Source organism: Carassius auratus, chromosome 6, assembly GCF_003368295.1.
Source record: "Carassius auratus strain Wakin chromosome 6, ASM336829v1, whole genome shotgun sequence".
NCBI lineage: Eukaryota > Metazoa > Chordata > Actinopteri > Cypriniformes > Cyprinidae > Carassius > Carassius auratus.
In genome coordinates, this window is record NC_039248.1 from 7,942,445 (window position 1) to 7,966,475 (window position 24,031).

Below are 24,031 nucleotides of genomic sequence, written 5' to 3' on the forward strand. Positions count from 1 at the left end.
GTGTCGGCGGGCCTCATTAGCCGGCCTCTCGGGACCTGACAGAAATTGTTAGCTGGATGTGATGGCCGACTCCGTCAGCCCCAGACGTCCCCCTCCCCCCGCATTCCCCCCACTCTCCCCTCGTCCGGACAGGAGAGAGGATTCCCTCAACCAGCGAAAAAGAGGCCTAACAAGGCCGCCTGTACAACACCTGTAATCAAACCGCTCCAAAAAGCGCCCAGGGAGACCGGCAGGGTGGGCGTCTGATTGGAGGGTAGAGCGGCTGAAAGCTAAGGCCGATCCATAATTGATGTGTGTGCACAATTACGGGCCTCCAGACATGGGCAAAGTGTTGCACAAGAGCGCCTCAAGGATTGTTGAATTTTATCTGCCGTTGCATAAAATCAAGGTTTTCTGCGATCCAGAGATGTGTTGTATAAGAAATCTGGCTGATCTCCATGAGTGAGCGCCTCGCTCTGATAGTTATGCATGAAACTGCGTCTGCGCCCCATCTTTGATTTTTTTCTCTTTTTTTGTTTTTTAATTTATCTCGTTCACTTACAATTCATTAGCCTGCGTATGTTTGCGGCACTGATTTGGTCCCTGGTTTTTATCTGGGGTGTTCATTTGATTTTCTCGCTTGCTGCTTTTGGCAGAGTTTATTTGCCTAGATGTCCCAAGAGGGGACCATCATCTAGGAAATCGGAGGGTATTCATGCTTTGAATCAAGCAGTAGTCAAACTTCACCTCTGATGCTGCGAACAACATTTGCTAGGTGCTCTGTGTCTTTTCCACATCCTGTTTTGCCTCAGCAACTGTAAATATATCAAGAGACGTACCTCACGTGCACAAACATATCAGTGCTTTGATATGACAGCACCGTGTAGCCGCAATGCATGTCCATAAGGGATAAATCTGTACACAGGTTACACAACTCCATATATCAGTATTGAGAGCAGTGTGACAGAGTGTACAGTAAATCCTCCAGGAGAGGGTCAGAGGAGATGAGAAATGAAGAATGTGGGGAAAAAGTGCACTGAGCTCAGGGGGATAATGACTGCTCTGAGGAACGCAACAACTCACTGACATTTACAAATAACAGAGCCGAGACGCTTTTGTCCCATAGCTATGAGCTGAGAGTTTGTGATGAGAAAACTACATCATATATCAGTTGAGGACTTGGGAGATTTCATATAGTCATAAAATATATTGTGAAATGTATTATTTGTGCTTAAACCAGGGATGTGAGCGATCTATAGGCTGCCTGTGGCATAAAAAAATGAGATTTCATTAAACAATGTACTTAGAGCAGTGCTTCAGTGAGGAGCAAACATGAAAACATGAAACATGGACAAAAAAAAAAAAAATCTGGATTTGATATAAATTCCTAAACTTGTATTGTGTATAATGCAAACTACATACAAGAGTGGCGAGCTATACAATATTCTATACAATAACATGTGCATCCATAGAAATGCGAATGAGTCGATATTCAATTCATATGACTTATTAAAAACATAAGTTATGATACTGTCAAAGCACTTGATTTTCAAAATGTACATACATTTTTTTTTTCATTACCACAGTTACCCCTTAAGCTTTTAACCTGCTGCTGCTATTTATTGAAAATATATTCCACTTACTCTTCCAATTATAAGATGTTTTTGAATCCAATTAGAAGCAATTCATCTGCATATTACAAATTATCTGACCCCATGTATACCAGGCAACGGTAAACTGTAATTTGTATTTAGTTAGAAATGCAAATCTTTTCCCTCGATTTTCATTTAATAATGTAATTACACACTATGGCAGCACATTGCAACCTTAATGGCAAAGTAAAACACTGTACAGATGTATAATTGAGTAATACTATTCAAAACTAAAAGATATTAATTGATGTTATATGAGTTTATTCTGAAGGTCTGAGACAGAATATTGTATAATTAAATCAAATTTTCTCCTATTGTCATAGCTGCATAAGAGTAGAAGAAAATATATACCAGTCGCTGACCCAAATTAGATGGGTATACAGGCCAGAAAATTCAGTTTTTTTTTTTATTAACCAAAATGCAAAGTTGTTTAGATGTGCTATTTGTGTGCTATTTCTTCTTAACCTGGAATATCAATTCTAATTTAATTATGTTCAGTGATTAAATATAAAAATAACTGAACTCAATGGCAACTGTTTTGGATTAAATTGAGATGACCATCATGGACATACAGAATAGACACGATTGAAAGTGCCAGTGACAGATGAAAAGAAAAAGGCAGATAGAGACAGAGGGTGAGAGCGAGAGGTGTACATAAGTAGCCCACGTGCAGCTTCCTGCAGCTGTGGTGCAGTATCTAGAGTCTTCACCCTTGGGTGTCAACAGGTGAGAGTGGGTGATAAGAGCTTTTGATGTTGCCAGCCAGAATTTATACCTCCCAACTTTATTTCTTCTCCTAGACCTCTCTTCAGACTTCAAAGGCCCCCCCACTCACATCTCGCTTTAATCCAGGAGCACACAGGCCCTTCAGTTCAAAGCTCCTTCCCCTCCTCAGAAGCCCCCTCCTCAAAAAACTGCAACCCAAACTTTTCCTTTCCTCTCCTTCCACAGAGTAGCAATTACATCCCCTCTCATGCGATGACCAACTTCTGTTATTAATTAATCCTACAAAGCAAGCTCATTTCCTGCCTCTCTCCGATTGACAAGAGACGCAGAAACAGAGGAGACTTTTCAAAGGCCACTTGTCTCAACCAGGAAAAGGGGCTGGAAAAAAAGAGTAGCATAGACGAGAAGAAAGACTCGCTCTCCCAAAGTGAGGAGGGCAGAGGGCACATTTGATACCACACTACTTGGAAGTGATTGAATGCTTTGTTACAAAGAGCTATTTACTAATCTTCTACCTGCCCAAAAAATCTTAAGCTCCAGAAATAGTGGTTGAAGAGAGTGCGAGAGGAACTGAGAGGGCTGGGTGGCCGCGCTTCTCCGCCACCACCCTCTCGCTCCGTACGAGAAAAAAAATAGCTTTTTCTCAATGAGTGTAACGGTTGCAAAGGCACGGGGAGAGAGGGAACATGAAAGAGAGGAGGGGGGGGACAGAAATTAGGGGAGACGAAAGCAGGCATGATGAAGAGATGCAGGGAGGAGAATCGAAGCAAAGAGATTAAAGCCTTCCATTCAGTCTGTGAGCAGATAGTTAATTCAAAAGTACTTTATTTGTGTTGGTGGTTCATTGATATGGACAGTGATCTGTGGGAGAATTCCTGAAGGGAATGACGCTGTCCATTGCTTTGTTTGGAACGGACATCATATGACAAACTGAAGCATTTCCAGTTATTCCAGCCCACTGGATGTGCCTCCCAACAGCAGGACGGCATTGTTGTGTTTCTCTGCTGAGAAACTGGACATTCATTCTTTACCAGACATTCTTCATAAAAAATGTACATACAAGGCACTGATAAATATCGGTCCACTGATGTTATTCCAGGTTAAGTCAAGTCAAGTCACATTTATTTATATAGCGCTTTAAAAAAATTCATTGCGTCAATGCAACTGAACAACATTCTTAAGAAAAACAGTGTCTCAATAATGCAAAATGACAGTTAAAGGCAGTTCATCATTGAATTCAGTTATGTCATCTCTGTTCGGTTTACAACGTGTCTGTGCATTTATTTGCAATCAAGTCAACGATATTGCTGTAGATGAAGTGACTCCAACTAAGCAAGCCAGAGGCGACAGCGGCAAGGAACCAAAACTCCATCGGTGACAGAATGGAGAAAAAAAACCTTTGGAGAAACAAGGCTCAGTTGGGGGCCAGTTCTCCTTTGACCAGACAAAACCAGCAGGTCAATTCCAGGCTGCAGCAAAGTCAGATTGTGCAGAAGAATCATCTGTTTCTTGTGGTTTTGTCCTAGTGGTCATCTGAGACAAGATCTTTACAGGGGATCTGTATCTGGGGCTCTAGTTGTACTGGAGTCCGCTGTCTTTCAGGTATGTAGAGGTCAGTGGTGTCAAAACTATTGACATTCATTACTCAAGTAGAAGTATAGATACTAGGGTTTAAAAATACTTTTGTAGAAGTTGAAGTATCAACTCAAGCTTTTTACTCAAGTAAAAGTGTAACTGTTTTAAAAAACTACTTTAAGTATAAAAGTAAAAGTAATGTAAGGAATAAAAATCCCATTAAGAACAAAAACTAAGGCTGTGCCACAGGGGCCTATTGTGCACTAACCCCACCTCCTCAAAACAAATTTTTTTCTAAAGGCCATAGGCCATAATTTCTATAATGTTGTATTAAAATGTTCATGTTGAAAAATTTTGGATGCACTAGGCTACCTGTTTCAGGGGTAACGAGTTACAAAGTTGGTAAAGCCTACTTGTCACTTCATTGTCAATCGCGTCGTCAATCGCAAATGATAATTTATTAAAACATCTCACTACCGAACTACCTACAGTAGCTTAATTTGTGGAGAATGAAGAGAAAGCACCCATTTGGTAAATGAGCCAGTAGTGAAAATAATAACTTTTAAGTAGGGTCCGTTGCTATTTCGATACTTTTAAAATGGTAGCGGTGCATAAACGGTGCCTGAACCGATACTTTAACAAAAAAGAACCACAAAAAACTATGGATAACATTAAAGAACATCACAAATATTTAAAATAAATCCATAGCTTTCACCTTGGATGCTCTCATTTTCCAAGTTGTGCTTCCCTTCATCTAAGGCTAATAAATGAATTTCACAATCTGGGTCATTATTTAATACAAAACCACACATAATGTTTCTACTGTATCTCTGCCACTCTGATATTTAGTTAAGATGAGTGCTGTCTGTCACTGTCTTTAATCAGTTCTGTGAATTACTGTATGGTCATTCTTTATAAAGTAGCAACAGTGCTGTTTGTGAAGTACAGTACTGTGCACATTAGTATTTTAACCCCAAAAAAGTGTTTTAAGCCAGTTATTTATATCTTTTGCTGTAGTGTGTCAGTGGGAAATATCAGTTTGCCATTAATTTTAATAATAATCTAGTGTGATTTTGAATACACAAGCAGTCTGACAACGGCAAAATGAATGTTTGGAAATGTAAACTGATATTTTCTACTGACACACTTCAGCGAAATATATAAATAACTGGCCGACCGCGATTTTTTTAAGTGAAAATACTAATGTGCCTAAGACTTTTTTGTATGTACTGTATAAAGTACGTATGATTCAATTGAGTATATATAAATACGTGTAATTAAAGTATGTGTTCGTTCATATGTGTTAAGGGCTAGATTTTCTCTGGAGGAAACAACTGAGGTGTGATCAGCGGTGAACGCAGCGAAAACTTTACAGTAGATGACAAACCGACTGCTCCCTCGTGACCTTTTGTAAACTATATTTATGACGAAGAACTGCACAGATACGGATATTCTAACAATCGATCGATAAACACATACCTTGTATCTTCTTTTTGTGTTTAAGTGCGCATACGCTGCTTCAACGTGGTCTGCGGGATCAAGAGCATGCTGAAATACAGAGAGGAGACCGGTTTGATGCCGGTTTCATATGACATTTAAGGGGACTGACTCTGAGGCGATTGGATACCATTCCATACCCAACCCTACTTTTAAGAAATATATTTTTTGATAAACGAACCCAACACTGGCTATGTCATTCCTTACTGGAGTGTGATGTGGTTTGTGTCATGTGCAGGTTCAATGGATCGCGTACAAACCAATAGCATGTCGGAATGGTATCAGGTTGACTGCAGTGACCCTCTATCTGGATACAGACTGGATCTGATGGCTTCTGTGATCTCGGAATAAGAGAGAAACAGACTAATATTAGCGTAGATGCCATTCTTCTAATGGTGTAGGAAGTACATCGGGTACAAGTGTTCCCGGTTCCGGTTTACCTAATTAATGCAGCCTAAGGATATTAAAAGCATATTAGTATGTGTAAGCCAGGTTAAAGAGATGGGTCTTTAGTCTAGATTTAATCTGCAAGAGTGTGTCTGCTTCCCGAACAATGTTAGGTAGGGTATTCCAGAGTTTAGGCGGCAAATAGGAAAAGGATCTGCCACCCGCAGTTGATTTTGATATTCTAGGTATTATCAATTATTATTAGGTATTAGCAATATTTTAAAATCTATACAATGTTTGAAAGAGAGCCAGTGCAGTGTTGACAGGTCTGGGCTAATATGGTCATACTTCCTGGTTCTAGTAAGAACTCTTGCTGCTGCATTTTGAAGTCTGGGCGCTGGGGGCAGTTGTGGGGGTATTTTGTTGGAAAAGAGAATAGATCACTTAAAAATCTCAATATTCTACATTTGCTTACAACACCTCAGCAGTTAAAAAATAAGGTGGGTTAGCTAAATCCAATTTCAACTATTTATTTCTTTAAACAATGTAGCCTAATGTAAATTTCTTACTCTGTGAAACAATAAAGGGTATCATGAATCATGTAAAGATATACTTACATAGAAATGCTAGTCATTTCGTTCTACAGTCTGTCCTTGACACTGTCTTTGTCGTCCTTGCCGACACAGTCCAATACTGTGGCTATGTCGAGCAGCTCCTGAGTCTGTGTATCACTAAACCTTTCTTTAAGGTAATGCAGCATTTTTGACTTAATAGATTGTGCAAGATCCTTATCTACATACTCTGCCATTATTGTCTCATAAAGGTGGAGGACAGGCTTGACTGAGGAGATTGTAACATACTGCTCCCGAGAGAGCATCAGTAAAGTCAGCTAGTCGGGTGAACGTCTTGTTGATCACTTCAAGGACTGCCAGGTTGGTGTCAAGTGTCTAGCCTTCCGGTCAGAGGAGAAAACATGTCCAATAGCAGTTTGCTGTTCAAGGATCCTCTGGACCATTGCTTGTCTGGGTGCCCATCTTGTTGGGCACTCCATTTTAAGCTGTGTTTAGGCAGTTTGAGCACCTTTTGGGCAATAGCAAGCTCCCTCCTGTGCTTCTTACTATGGCTGAAGCAGGCCACAAGCTTTTTGCAAAGACCCACAGCATGGTCAATCTGTAAATCTTTCATTGCATTCTCTACAAATAAAAATGCCTCAGAGTAAAAATGGGCCCATTAATACTTTTATTTTTTCTGCTCACGTCTGGTTAATGTATGTGTATATTAATTTAGGGCTGCAAGAATAATCAAAATTAAATCACAATAGCGATTAGGCAAATGCTGCAACTGTTATGCGCAAATTGTCAGTGAACTACGGCTATATGTATTAAATGCTGCTCCATCTGAAAGCAGGTAGTGGTAGCAAGGTAGCAAGTTGTGCTTCCCTTCATCTAAGGCTAATAAATGAATTTCACAATCTGGGTCATTATTTAATACAAAACCACACATAATGTTTCTACTGTATCTCTGCCACTCTGATATTTAGTTAAGATGAGTGCTGTCTGTCACTGTCTTTAATCAGTTCTGTGAATTACTGTATGGTCATTCTTTATAAAGTAGCAACAGTGCTGTTTGTGAAGTACAGTACTGTGCACATTAGTATTTTAACCCCAAAAAAGTGTTTTAAGCCAGTTATTTATATCTTTTGCTGTAGTGTGTCAGTGGGAAATATCAGTTTGCCATTAATTTTAATAATAATCTAGTGTGATTTTGAATACACAAGCAGTCTGACAACGGCAAAATGAATGTTTGGAAATGTAAACTGATATTTTCTACTGACACACTTCAGCGAAATATATAAATAACTGGCCGACCGCGATTTTTTTAAGTGAAAATACTAATGTGCCTAAGACTTTTTTGTATGTACTGTATAAAGTACGTATGATTCAATTGAGTATATATAAATAAGTGTAATTAAAGTATGTGTTCGTTCATATGTGTTAAGGGCTAGATTTTCTCTGGAGGAAACAACTGAGGTGTGATCAGCGGTGAACGCAGCGAAAACTTTACAGTAGATGACAAACCGACTGCTCCCTCGTGACCTTTTGTAAACTATATTTATGACGAAGAACTGCACAGATACGGATATTCTAACAATCGATCGATAAACACATACCTTGTATCTTCTTTTTGTGTTTAAGTGCGCATACGCTGCTTCAACGTGGTCTGCGGGATCAAGAGCATGCTGAAATACAGAGAGGAGACCGGTTTGATGCCGGTTTCATATGACATTTAAGGGGACTGACTCTGAGGCGATTGGATACCATTCCATACCCAACCCTACTTTTAAGAAATATATTTTTTGATAAACGAACCCAACACTGGCTATGTCATTCCTTACTGGAGTGTGATGTGGTTTGTGTCATGTGCAGGTTCAATGGATCGCGTACAAACCAATAGCATGTCGGAATGGTATCAGGTTGACTGCAGTGACCCTCTATCTGGATACAGACTGGATCTGATGGCTTCTGTGATCTCGGAATAAGAGAGAAACAGACTAATATTAGCGTAGATGCCATTCTTCTAATGGTGTAGGAAGTACATCGGGTACAAGTGTTCCCGGTTCCGGTTTACCTAATTAATGCAGCCTAAGGATATTAAAAGCATATTAGTATGTGTAAGCCAGGTTAAAGAGATGGGTCTTTAGTCTAGATTTAATCTGCAAGAGTGTGTCTGCTTCCCGAACAATGTTAGGTAGGGTATTCCAGAGTTTAGGCGGCAAATAGGAAAAGGATCTGCCACCCGCAGTTGATTTTGATATTCTAGGTATTATCAATTATTATTAGGTATTAGCAATATTTTAAAATCTATACAATGTTTGAAAGAGAGCCAGTGCAGTGTTGACAGGTCTGGGCTAATATGGTCATACTTCCTGGTTCTAGTAAGAACTCTTGCTGCTGCATTTTGAAGTCTGGGCGCTGGGGGCAGTTGTGGGGGTATTTTGTTGGAAAAGAGAATAGATCACTTAAAAATCTCAATATTCTACATTTGCTTACAACACCTCAGCAGTTAAAAAATAAGGTGGGTTAGCTAAATCCAATTTCAACTATTTATTTCTTTAAACAATGTAGCCTAATGTAAATTTCTTACTCTGTGAAACAATAAAGGGTATCATGAATCATGTAAAGATATACTTACATAGAAATGCTAGTCATTTCGTTCTACAGTCTGTCCTTGACACTGTCTTTGTCGTCCTTGCCGACACAGTCCAATACTGTGGCTATGTCGAGCAGCTCCTGAGTCTGTGTATCACTAAACCTTTCTTTAAGGTAATGCAGCATTTTTGACTTAATAGATTGTGCAAGATCCTTATCTACATACTCTGCCATTATTGTCTCATAAAGGTGGAGGACAGGCTTGACTGAGGAGATTGTAACATACTGCTCCCGAGAGAGCATCAGTAAAGTCAGCTAGTCGGGTGAACGTCTTGTTGATCACTTCAAGGACTGCCAGGTTGGTGTCAAGTGTCTAGCCTTCCGGTCAGAGGAGAAAACATGTCCAATAGCAGTTTGCTGTTCAAGGATCCTCTGGACCATTGCTTGTCTGGATGCCCATCTTGTTGGGCACTCCATTTTAAGCTGTGTTTAGGCAGTTTGAGCACCTTTTGGGCAATAGCAAGCTCCCTCCTGTGCTTCTTACTATGGCTGAAGCAGGCCACAAGCTTTTTGCAAAGACCCACAGCATGGTCAATCTGTAAATCTTTCATTGCATTCTCTACAAATAAAAATGCCTCAGAGTAAAAATGGGCCCATTAATACTTTTATTTTTTCTGCTCACGTCTGGTTAATGTATGTGTATATTAATTTAGGGCTGCAAGAATAATCAAAATTAAATCACAATAGCGATTAGGCAAATGCTGCAACTGTTATGCGCAAATTGTCAGTGAACTACGGCTATATGTATTAAATGCTGCTCCATCTGAAAGCAGGTAGTGGCGATTTACTACTGATTACAGGACCTGCTTTACTGACAAAATGTGCATGACAATCGCATTTGATTAATTGTACAGCCCTACTTTTTATAGTACCTCAATTGCTATGTGTTCTTATTTTATTCTGTTTTCTTTCATAGGTCAATTATTTAAAAAACACAGTTTATTACACAGTTCACCTTGGCCAGTTGTAGCCTATGGCCAAAACATTGAAGCCTTGTCCAGTTATTCAGGGAGGCTGCATTTACAACATTTGATCCACTGTCTGTAGTTATCCACACAATTTTTTCCTCCTACAGGCTCCAGGAGTTGAGACTCTCCTTTAGGCCCTGTGCCAGTTCCTCACCACTGTGATCAGCAGAGAAGAATGCCGTCTGTAGACAGCGGCTATTCACGTTGAAGTCACTTGTTATGAAATGCACTGTCAAGCTTAAATACGACTCCATAGATTGGCTTGACCATATAAGTTCTGTATATTCTGCAGTTCTTCCTTGACTGTCATTTGATACTGGGTATATAGACAATGGTGTTAATTGGTTCCATGTCTTTAGCTAAATGAAAAGTGGCGTATGTTATCTCTTTGTGCCGCTGGGAATTTGGAGGGTATGGTAATGCTCCGAATAGCATCTGAGTTATGGAAATTTGTGTGGTCTGGTGGCTGGTATTTTAAGGTGTGGCTCCCTTGTCTTTCATGGCTTACTCATACTGTATTTTGTGGTGAGGTTTGAGGTGATTGTAGAGATTATTAATGTTACCTTGTGGTGCTGCAATGATGCCAAAGCACTGCTTACAAATTGTGACTCTTTGCACATCATCTTCAGGTTTAAACCTGAAAAAGTTCCACATGGTGGAATGTGCTCCTTTTTTCTGTACCAATATTGTAACATCCTCACTCTCACTGTCGCCACCAGGATTTTACACTCTGGGGTTCTTTTTTTCCCCTCTTACCGCTACAAATCCACCAAGTAAACTTACTCCATTTAGGTCCGCCTTCTTGTTACACATCACATGAGTGATAGTGGAATGCGGCCAACGAGAGAGAGGAGCGAAGTGATTGAGATTTATGATTTATTGGTAAATTAATAAAATTTTTATTTTGTGTGACAAATAACACAAGAATGCAGCATGATCTGAACTCAGGGAAATAAATGGAAGTGCATCATCATCATTTAGAAATGAGATCGCATTTATGTACGAATCAAGATTTTTTCAGTTTAATCGTGCAGCCCTAGCCTGAAGTGTGCATATGACACAGACTCGCTCCCTTTGTCAAAATTGAGGGGTCAAGGGTCTGTCCATATTCCCTCGTCCACTTCACAAACTGGAACACAGTTCAAAATGGCAGCGGGGATTCCCCCAAGGGGAAGTGCTTAAGGAAGTTTGCAGGCATGTCCAAAAGTGGAGTAAAATGCAGCCCTTGTCATAAACTCTAGGCACAAGGCTTCTAAACTGGCTGTTTTTAAGGGGTGTGATATTTAAATGCAGATTGTTTTGTGTTGCCATATTTATCAAAATACTATACGATCATTTGTACGATGAGATTGGCAGCATACAAATGTTTCATGAATTGCATGTGAAAGTCTCAGGTTATGAATGTAACCATGGTTCTCTGAGTAGGGAACGAGACACTGTGTTCTCTACGGGGCACTATGGGGAACACCTTGTTGTGACCTGTGTCTGAATCATACATTGAAAAAACACCAACGAGTTGACCGGTGACAGCCTCTGATGTCACTACCGGCGTGACTATAAACAGGCACCCGGGAGAACACGTCATTCACTTCTTCATCTGATGCTTGCGTCCGAATCATGGCAGGGAGCTAGAGGACGCAGTGTCTCGTTCCCTACTCAGGGAACCATTCGAACCTGAGACATTCCCTTTCAAGGGAACTTTGAACTGAGTCCTCTAGGAGGCGCTATGGGGAACAGTATACACATGCCGCCATGCTGAGGGGAGTGCAGGCCAGAATAAGGGCGAACACTAAGTACCAACACTACCATTTCCATGGGAGTTTCCCCTGGGACATTTAGACGGCTGTCTGTGACAGTAACCCTTATGGCCAAACGCCTAAGCGACATACCCAACTTAATCGTTAGGGCCTCGGCCCGGGGTAGAGCTGAAGATTTGGAATCAGGAAAGATTCCTTTAAAGGGATATGGCTAAGAATCTCCCGTTTTATACCAAGTCTTGCCTATCACACGGGCTACCGCTTGCTTTCACATAAGCTTGTTGAAGGAGCTGTCTCAAAAGATCCCTAGTAGCAACACCCTGTTTAGATAGGTATCAGAAGATACATAGGTGGAGTGGCACCCAAGATGAACGGGGCTTTTACCAACTCAAGAAAGGCCATGAAGCAACCGTGCGATGCTCTCACCATATAGGATTTTAGAAAGAACGCAGAATACTAGCGTGCAAACTTACCACAGTGTGGATTTCAGAAAGTGCACAAAGACTTCACGTGCACACTTACCATAGCATGGATTTTCAAATACTGTTCTAAGGAGGGGCTCTCGTGGCACTCTGATAGAGCAGCTCATAGATGGAATGGTGCATCTCAAAACAGTATGTTTGAGAATCATCAAATCGATCTGTGAAAATTATGCTGGAGCACTCTCGGGAAAAAAAACAGAGAACTCAGAGAACTCCGAATTCAGAGTAGTGCACTCATAGGTGACCCTTCTTGGAAAAAGGAAGCGCTGCTAAACTACCACGAGAATCGCTCAAATAGCCCCTTCATGTTGAGGCACTTGAAGTGTACACTCACCTTAAGAATTATTAGGAACACCTGTTCAGGTCTCATTAATGCAATTATCTAATCAACTAATCACATGGCAGTTGCTTCAAGTATGCAGTATGTGGCAGTCCTGTGGGCGAAATGCCTTGTTGATTCTAGAGGTCAGAGGAGAATGGGCAGACTGATTCAAGCTTATAGAAGAGCAACTTTGACTGAAATAACCACTCGTTACAACCGAGGTATGCAGCAAAGTATTTGTGAAGCCACAACACACACAACCTTGAGGAGGATGGGCTACAACAGCAGAAGACCCCACCGGGTACCACTCATCTTCACTACAAATAGGAAAAATAGGCTACAATTTGCACAAGCTCACGAAAATTGGACAGTTGAAGATTTTTTAAACATGTTGCCTGGTCTGATGTGTCTCGATTTCTGTTGAGACATTCAGATGGTAGAGTCAGGATTTGGCGTAAACAGAATGAGAACATGGATCCATCATACCTTGTTACCACTGTGCAGGCTGGTGGTGGTGGTGTAATGGTGTGGGGGATGTTTTCTTGGCACACTTTATGCCCCTAAGTGCCAGCTGGGCATTGTTTAAATGCCACGGCCTACCTGAGGAATGTTTCTGACCATGTCCATCCCTTTATGACCACCATGTACCTATCCTGTGATGGCTACTTCCAGCAGGATAATGCACCATGTTACACAGCTTGAATCTTTTCAAATTGGTTTCTTGAACATGACAATGAGTTCACTGTACTAAAATGGCCCCCACAGTCACCAGATCTCAACCCAATAGAGCATCTTTTGGGATGTGGTGGAACGGGACCTTCGTGCCCTGGATGTCCACAAATCTCCATCAACTGCAAGATGCTATCCTATCAATATGGGCCAATATTTCTAAAGAATGCTTTCAGCACCCTGTTGAATCAATGCCACGTAAAATTAAGGCAGTTCTGAAGGCAAAAGGGGGTCAAACACAGTATAAGTATGGTGTTCCTAATATTCCTTTAGGTTAGTGTATAAACAAATACACACTGGCTGAATGGAGCCCAAGGAACCAAGGTCTTATCATCTCAAGAAAGGGAACGTGGTGGAGTGGGTAACCCTTACCGTACAGATTTTCAGAAAGTGCGCAGAGTCTTGCGTGCAAACTTACCACTTACATGGATTTTAGAAAGTATGCAAAATGTTTACATGCACACTAACCACCATGTGGTTTTCAGAAAGTACACAGAGCTTATCTTGTGTACCTAAAGGTTCCTAAGCATTGCAGAGGTGCTGAACCGCATGGGAGAGGCAAGCTCAAATTTACAAACCTCTGACGACGGGAGCATCACACGAGGAAGCATATACAAGAAGACTTCTGTAACTGCTACCTCCACTTCTTGCTGGATGCGACAGCATATACAGAAAGGGTTACATACTCACCCACCCTCCTGTGCTGGAGCCCCGCTCAAGGGGCACCTCCTTTTATTCCGGACCATCAGTAAGGTGGTTGCTATGAACATAGAACCAGCCAAAAACATTATAGGTCTGGCATAGGAGACTGTTATGCAAGAGGTTTCCACCTAACCTTGATCAGGTGGAGAGCTGGTGATTACAGGGGAATTAGGAAGGGGAGGATAAAAGCAGAAGTTAAAAATCCCAAAGGGAATGAGTAGATACTGATTCAGAGAACACTGCCTCGTCTGGATCACATCCCTTAGGTTCTGCTTACCTCCTTGTGACCCACGATTCCTCTTACCCCTGCCAGCGGGTGGGGGAGGCGCGAGTCACGATAGTAGCTTTCTGTGCCCATCTTTGATCCTCAGATCTAGACAGGCCAAGACCCCTATGTTGTTCGGGCTCAGACCTGGACCTTCTTGGAATGAAGGATCTGAAAGCAGTGGAGCGTGCTTTCGTCTCCCTGAACTTCTCGATCACCGCCATAACGGAAATACCGAAAAGTTCAGAAGGCGAAACCTGAGCATTGAGAAGAAAGCCTAGTCTTTAACAAGGTCTCTTAGCAGATCAATCTGAGATTAAGAGAGGATGTCTCCCCTGCAGAAAGAATGCTTTCATAGCCACTTTCGTGCATCGCCTCAATGTTGGCACAACTCTATTGTCGAAAGAGAAGAAAATGGCCTCTTTCATTTCTTTTTGATCTCTGAAAAATAACGCTCATCAAAACGGCCTCATGGCGTCACCTTGTACTTTCATGGCAAGTTCAACTTTGCTGTGGCGCGATCCATAACCTCCAACAGCTCACGCAGGGCAGGAGGATTGAAGGCTCAACCTCAGCTTCTTCACCATCCTCAAATATATCCTGCTTTTCCTGTGTAAAAACCCAGCAGAGTACTAACTTTAGTATCAGAAAGTGTTAAAGATATAACATCATCCTCCTGAGGCTCTCTCTCGTATACCGCCGACGATCGCTAAAGGGAAAATTCCTCTCTAAACCATTCAGACAGATCCACCTGAAATTCTCACCAGCTCATTATCCTCTGTGCCTCAGCAGCGGCGGGTCCTGAACTGCGGGAAGCAGATGGCCGCTTTTTTTTTTTTTCTCGGAAAGAGAGACAAACGAGAGCGGAGCTTTTACATTGATAAATGCCTACAGTGCATGCAGATTGCTTCCTCAAAGACATCGCATGTGTGCTCTTCACCCAAACAAATGACGCAAAGATTGTGTGTGTCATCTGGTGTCAAATAACAGACACGTATGCACACATTGTCTAAATATTTGCTAGTAGTCGCCATGATAGACAGAGAAAGATTGCTTACCAGTTCTTTCAGATGCACGCTTCAAACAGAACAGTCAGTGAAGACGAAGAAGAGAATGATGTGTTCTCCCAGTGCCTGTTTATAGTCGCGCCAGTAGTGATGTCAGAGGCTGTTTCCGGCCATCTCATTGGTGTTTTTTTATTGTATGCTTCAGACACGGGTCATGATGAGGTGTTCTCCATAGCGACCTCTAGAGGATGCAGTTCGAAGTTCCCTTGAAAGGGAACTGTGTTGTAAGTTGATATGTGTGAATGGATCTGCGCACATTTCTATGTTACATCGATAAATAAGGCTCATTGTGTGTCTTAAGAAGACTTCATATCAAACCAATTTATACTGAATTCTTTTACAATCTCTTTTTTTACTTTTTATGAAGATTTGATGAAACTGATGTTTAGTGTAAGGACAGAAAGTGGTTTAAAAAACAAAACAAAAAAACAAACAAACCTACATTTGTGTTTTGAAGATAATAATAAAGTTTAGAGTCAACATGTGGGTGAGAAAATTATGACAAAAATTTTAGTTTTTAGGGTTAACTAACACAAGCATTAAATAAATGTTTAAAAAAATTCAAATTCACAGACAAGTACACAAATTTTTGTATTTAGTAAGTATAGCCACATAATAAGTGGCTCATTCTGAAGAGTCTTGACCCTAGAAAATGGCGTGAGAGTTTACGTGAGATGTCAAAGCTAAGGGTTGTAGGTGTTTGCCGAGTCTTTTCACTGCTAATAAACAAAACACTGACAGGTGTGAAGGCCTCTGCCCCAAGCACCCCAAAAAACTCAACACAGGAAAAGAAAAAACTAAATATTCTGCTACTGGGACACACACAGGATTATTCACAGGCCCTGAAAGTTGACCCTGAAAGAGCACCATTCACCCCCAAAACGGCCAGATGTCTGTCAGGACCAAGAGCACGTCTGCCTGACCGGTCTGTTGATAGCTAGTGCGGTTAGCCGCGTTGCACATGGCAGTCTGTGTTTTTCTATCATTCATCAAGCTGGTGTCACCAGTCAGGTTGGAGCTCTCATTTTCTCCCTGTGCACCAGGTCAAGTTAAATGAAGGGTGAAAGTCTAAAGCAAACAAGATTAATGGCAACACCTGATTAAAAGTGATTTCCTTTTCCTGTCCAGTGTGTGGTCAGAAGCCCGAGTTATTACACTTTCACTATCCTGTTTCGTTGCAAAACTTGCTGTTTTTCAAACCAATAAAATTTGAGCTCATGCAAAATCATGGACTACTCATGGTCAAATGCTCTGCCAAACATCTATTTATTTGAACAGGGTAGAGGTATGAGTGCTGGCAATCTGCATACAGAGAGATTCCTTCTGGGTGTTGTGGTCCCATGGGAGGTTCTTATGAACCATTAACAAACTTCCCACTTCAGATGGGCGGCCATGATGGCAAGACAAACAAACACTTAAAAAAGTTAATATTCCTATCCTGTTTGAACGGCCTGATTACTTGAATGCTAATTCTGCTAGTGTGTGTAATTTATCAAACTGCCGCTTCTGCTAAGGATCAGGAACTGCCCTCACATTTTGGCAGATTTCCCCCTCTGTAAAAATCACATCATTAGAATTATTTGACCTCTTTGATTAACAGAACTTCTGAGCACTGAGATTATTTCCTAAATTCTAAAATTATAATTTTATTAATGTTATGTAATGTTTTTGTTGTGCTAATGTTCATATCTTATTAAAAACAATTCATGTAAAATAAACGATTTCTTAATAAATTGTAATTTACTGTAAGACTTAACAGCAACAGGCAGTTTACAGTATTAATAAATATCCAATATTAGTTTTAAATATTTATTTTATTCAGATGTTTTTTTTAAACTTAGTTTTTATGTGTTCTTTGATAAGCACTCACACACTCTCACTACAACACCTTTATTCAGTCCCTTTGCTTCTAAACAGGCACTCTTCTGAAATCCAATTAACCCATATTTGATTGTAGGAATAATTTATTTTGTTGCAGTGTTACAGAACTTCAAAGCCGTGGACAGATGCTGAGCCTGCAGAAATGAAGCCGAGGGAGGAAGACACTAAGGAAGATGAGGAGTGATGAGAGAATGACGAGAAGTAGAGTATGATCAAGGAGGTTGGAAAGCAATGCTAGATTTCTATGATGGAGTAAATGATGACAGGGAATGGAGGGATGGAGGGAACGGAGACATTATGTTGTAACGACATTAGGGGTCTTACTTGGGAGCCTGAATCCTTGTTGATTAAGAGAAAATGCCAATGAAGTTTGGCTAGTGGATTTTGCATGCTTTGCCAGTTTGCAGTATGACCAAAAATTCTGTGTAAAGCTGTGTAAGATTCAGAAATCAAACATGAAGTCTTATGTTGCTGGTGCTGGTTTGAAGTCAGCAACATTACATGCAATTTGTAACTCTGTATAATAATCAAAGGTACAGTATAATAATATATTATTGTAGCATTTATTATCATGTTGAATTAGCTTTTATTTAATTTTTTATATATTTACAGTTTTCTGAAATTTTGTGTTTATTTCTTTTATATTTTTCTTTAGATTACATATATTTTCATTACATTTTTACTTATTTTAGTACTAGTAACTTATTTTATTTGAATTAGTTGGCAAGACAACACTTCAAATTTGTATTTCTTCAAGTCTTCAGTATTATTTCAGCTTCATTTCAGTTAACAAAATATTCTTTTTCACAACACTGCTGTTTAATATGATGAGTTTATATGAATAAATTCACTGATTGCTGACCTATCAATACTAAATTATAAAACTTTAAATATTAAATAAAATTCCATGTAGAAAATAAATGTGGAAAATATGTCAACATGCCTTTATGTAAATTAACATGATATTTTGTGTCTGATATATCAGATTGTGTGAGCGCATAAACCAGTATTGGCTATTTGGCATTGATGTCACCTAACAACACGGTTGTCCCAAGTGGGCTGTTGTGCACAGAGCGTGGCATTGTTGGTTTCTTCCGCACGCCAGCTGGCATGACATTAACCATGCCATCGACACGCAGCACAATACCCCCTCCAGAACAGGCGCTCACTAAAGTACAAGGAGCCCCGGTGGCATAGAAGGGGCCCAGTACAGCGAAACGGCAGGTGCTTTCGATCACGCCAGAGATAATGCAGCAGAGAACGAACAAGGATTCAGAAGTTCTACACTGTCAGAAAAATAAATAAAAAATGCTGTCATTGGGGTGGTACTTTTTCAAAAAGTAATATGTATTATTTAGATAATAATATGTATACTTTATAGGGCTAAAATGATCTACTCATGTCATGATTTGGTTCAATACACTATACTGAGACACTCACAAGTAGAGTTTTGACAAAAAAAATATATATATATTTTAAGCTTTTTTTTTTTATTACCTCAAAGACAAAAGATAAATACAACAAAATACAACAACATAATTATTGTTTATTAAAATGCTAAATTTGGTTTTACATTAGGGGTGGACTTGGATAGGCTTTATCTTTCTTCCTCATGCTCAGGACAATTTTGACACCAAAATAGAAAAATGCTTAATTTTCTAGCAAAAAAAAATACTTGCACTGTCCAAGCATAAATATTGCAATGTATAAAATAGTGTAGTTTATTTTTAATTTATTAATAATAATTTATCAAACTAGACCTCAGATTTTTTTTTATGCCAAAAATCGTTAGGATGTTAAGTAAAGATCATGTTCCATGAAGATATTTTGTAGATTTCCTACCATAAATATATCAAAACTTAATTTTTGATTAGGAAAATACATTGCTAAGAACTTCATTTGGAAAACGTAAAATTTTCTCAATATTGTAATATTTTTGCTCCCTTAGATTCCAGATTTTCAAATAGTTGTATCTCGGTCAAATACTGTCCGATAAAAAAAAAAAAAGTGTTTCCCAGGTTTACATATACTATGCACTTTTAAAGTTCTAAATACACCGTTTGGGGAAAATAAGGTACACAGGATAGAAGTGTCCTCTTTTTTGCTTCACTATCACATACAATCCCCTCACCCTACCTTTTTTTTCCTTTTTTTTTACTAAACAATGTTAGTCTCCGTCATTCAGCCAGGGGAGTCATGAGCATCTCACAGGAAGTGGCAAAACTCTCCACCTGTTAGATCTTATGCACTGAAAGAAAGTGACAGTTCTGCATTTGTAGGACTAAACTGGGAAAACAGTTGAGCAAAGCTACAGAGAAACAGACTCGGCTGGGGCAGGAGGAGCGGGGTGACAGTGAGACCCCAAGTACTGTCGAATGAAGAGCGTCAAATCTCTGTAAAAGTAGGTGGAAAATAAATAAGTGAGTAGATAAATAAATTTTACTGCAGTTCAGTAATGTCTACAAGAACCTTGCAATTTTAGGACAGTTAAACTCTTCTTAGAGGTAAAGTGAGAATTCTGAGTCGTTGGCAGCATCCAATTAAAGACCTTATAACCCACGGACACACAGCGGCAAATGTTTACGCACGCACGTCTTTCCAGCGAGCCAAGACAGCATGTCTGTGGATCTCATTAGAGTGGGAGCGTGTGTATCTATACGTATGAGGTATAAGCGGTTGAGGTATAAGTGAGTTGATGCACTCAAGCGCATAGAAAGGTGTTGATGTGTGTATGTGTGGGTGGGTGCGTAAGGCCCGGTGACAGTTTAAAGATTGTTTTGATGTTGTGATTCCTCTCCCCTCTTTCTCCATGTGGCTTCACTCTAGACCCTGCTGACATCACAAAATTCATGCCCTCCCAATCCCAGCCCTCTTTTAATCATTCCTTCCAAACCTGCCAGCATATGCCCTCTGTTCCCCTTTCCTACGGTCTCGCTCTCTCGTTTTCTCTCTCTTTTTCTGCTTCTGTCCCTCCCTTCAGGCATCTCCTCTCTGCTCCTGTCAGTTCAGCACTTTAGGGGAACGCTGAAGCTTTGAAATGCATATTCAGGGCTGCTGAACGCTGGCATGTGTACTCTGCTGAGTAATTGTGGAGGCCAAATGTTTAATTACATGTGACAGGCACAGCAGTGGGGGGCCAAGGTGTAGCGGCCTACAAAACAACACCCAGCTCTCCTCAGACCTCCACTTATTCTATGACCCCAAACATGGGAAAGATTTTTTTTTTACTGGTGGTATTTGCCAAAAGCATTCCACTAGAGTGAATATGTCGAGTAAAAAAGGAAGGGTCAGGTTTGAAACAGGAAGCTGGCTGAAGGGAGGAAGTTGGAAGCACCTGTGCAGGTCAGTGACATCAGATAAAACCACGCTAATTTCTAACTTACCCTTTGACTTGCCTTTTGATTCCCGTGTTGCACTGCGGAGCAAACGCAACGGCGGCAACAAGGTTAGTGCTGTTTCTGATTAACTGAGCTCAGGCTTAAATCTTTATCTGATTAACCTGCCTCATAAAGTTGTACCGCCAAAACGTATGTCTCAGCATTAAGGCAAATTATCTTGTTAGCAGCTCAACAGGGATGGAGAGTGAAATTTAAGTGCTGGAACTCTAAGCCTGTAATGATCCCAGTGGTCAGCTCTGTTTGAGACCACTAGTCATTCATAAAGCTATACATTGTAAAACTACACAAGAGCCTTTTATCCTATAATGACTTTTAATGAGGGGTCGAAGGCACTATAAAAGTAGCATAACAGCTCAGCTTTTGAAAAGACAGATTGTTTACCCTTGTGGGAGCTTAAAGCTTCGGTTGCAGGCAGAAAAACTGGACACAGTTTCTTACAGTGGTTTGCAGCAGGCGCTCATCTGGCTCGTAACACAGACATGTCTGGCCATTTAAAAACACGAAAATTCAATCTAACATGTTAAATTTGTCTCACACATGGGAGGTCGGAAAGGGGTCTTGAGGCATTAGTGTGTGAGTGCGAGCATGTGTGTGAGCAAGCAGCAACATGCTGGAAACAATCATGTTGCGGTGAGTTACAAGCAACCACATCTGGCAGCCTTATCCCATTTTTTAGACAAAGCAAAATTTAAATAAATAAAAAAACATCAATCAAGTGAGCTAAAATGTGCGTAGCTTTACCCATGACACATTTTATTTTTTTACTGGTTTGTCATTAATACTAAATTTATGGTTTTTATCATGATCCCTCACAGAGTTCACAGAAGGAAATGTAACGGGGCAAGAGTAGAGATATGACCATAGGCTGTAAGCCAATATGTCAAGTTGGGGCATGCCCCTACCTACTTTGGCATTCATAAAAGGTCAAATGTCATCAACATTATTTGTATGTTGTTTTTCTTGCCCTGCACAGCACATAATCTAACCACATCAGATATGTCTCTACTTTCTTTTGTTTGATTGTTTAATAAAGTCATGTGATGTCAACAACAGATACAGTATCCTGGGGGTGTGGTTTAGCATGAGGGAAAACAAATCCCAGTTACCGAAGTTACCCATCTATTCCATTGGGTAGAAATCAATTTCAAATTAGGTTTTGGCATTTTTAGAAAGAAAAACATCCCTAAAAGCTGTTGTTTGGTTTTTAGAACTTCAAATAAAGCAAGCTTTCCCCCCACAAGCCTGCTGAATAAAATATGGTAAAGGACACTCCTATGAAAACAAAAAAGTTCTGTGATGAACAAAAAAGATGAGATTTATTTAAATGTGTACTTCTGCATCACCTAATTTTCCTGATTTAATTACAGGTAAAATAAATACACAGTTAATTTATTCTGATTGCATTGTTTTGGCTCAAACCAGTAAAGTATATGACACATTGCTATTTACCACTGCAGATTTATATTATTGTATATTACATATTGTTATATTAATCATCATAACTGAAACTGTTCTGGCAACTAAAATAAAATAATTTTGATAATATAATACTAGAGGATAATACATGGATAAAGAGGGAGACAGAGATTAATATATGTATTCATTGACTGCCAGTGTCACAGATTAAAACAGCCGCTTTTTACCATAGCCATGCTCACTTTTCTTAATAAAGGGCAAAACATTTAGTCAGAGATGTGGTGGTTAAACGTATGGTGGGAGATTATTATTATTTCTTATAGGTCATTATTATTTAATTTTCCATCTCTGAGTATTCCATGATGCAGTCCCTTGCAATTTGCGCACACTCAATGTAAGAAAAAAAACAAACAAACAAAAAAACAACAACCCATTATTAACAATATTTATCAGGTACATGTAATACAAGGATTCCTTTGCATCATCTTCCAGTTTCTGCTCTGTTTAGATGCACCTTGAGGATGGATACCATATGTCTTCTTTGATAACCACAATGACAGCTGACCGTTTCTTTGAAGGACATTAGTCCAGAAAGTACAAACAAAAAAACAACTCACTGTCTGCCAGCATTATTTTTCACATGAATTGTTGAAGGTGTTGACCAGAGTGGCGGTCAGATCAGTCTGCTTTCAAATAATTGGCTCTCTGCCAACTCTACTCTGTTAATGGAATTTCAGTTCAATTGAGTTCAGTTGCCATGACAAAAGAGCAATAGGAGGAGGCTTACATCACTATGAAACTGTCGCCAAGGAAGTTAATAGCAAAAGTCTTGACCTTTGACCCCTTCCCTGTTCCTTACACCCAAAGCAAGCACTAAACTGCATATTTTTCTTTCACTCAATCTGCTAGGCACATCTTAGCATGATAATGCCTCAGGATGTTGGTTTTATCTCAAAAATAATTAATGTTAAAATTGATGAAGCCATCATAAATAGTTTTTCTGAGTGACTTTAGGATCAGTTTTCCCAACAATATTGCAAAATACAGGAGGTTTTTAACATAATACATAGTATTTAGTCTACAAAAATAGGTCAAGATGAAAAATCATTCAAATCTGACCATGTTCACTGACCATGTTCTGAAATCACCCTCAGGTTACAGAGCCTAGCAGGGGTTCCCGCTCTTTTCCTCTCCACTGAGTTTAAATTCAGGTGGATACACCAGAGTATCCTCGGCACAGTATGGGCCAAGCTCCTTCTGAAAGCTTGGGTGAAACCTACAAGATGCTGCACTTAGCGCATGCTGATTCCACTTCCCTGTGAGGTCAAGGGCCATGAACCCTTTCTTGTGAAATTAAGACTCCTTTTACAATGTTCTTTTCTCTTGTGTTCCTCTCCCCAACACCCTTGTACCCTTAAAACTTTCTCTTCTCCTGCAAAATATATATATATATATATATATATATATATATATATATAGAGAGAGAGAGAGAGAGAGAGAGAGAGAGAGAGAGAGGGAGGGAGAGATATAGTTAATTAATATTACTCAGTACTTATATGTATAATTACACTATAAGAAGGAGTCAAAGGATCAAAATAAAGTGTAACCCTCAAAGTGAGAACTATTCACTCCTTATTACCATTGAACAATTCCTTTATTACAAGCTAATTAAACAATAATAATTGTGTCAGTTAAATTGACAAAGAATGAATCGCTATTTGTATATTAGTCTATTAATGTATTAACAATAGTTTATGAACTTTAAAATAACTAACTAATAGTTTATTAATGATTTGTAAGTACTTTATTAGCTTATACTTGTTCAAAAATGAGAAATTTCTGAGAATTAATCATTATTTATTTATTATTTATACCTCCCTCTGGATATTAAATAAATGTACAAAAAGATAAACAAGCTAATTATAAGCATGTTATAAACCCAAATTTTGCCAGTGGTCTAGGTCTATAAAAATTTTTTTGACCATGTGTTTTTGTCTTGCTCTACTTTTTTTTTTTTTT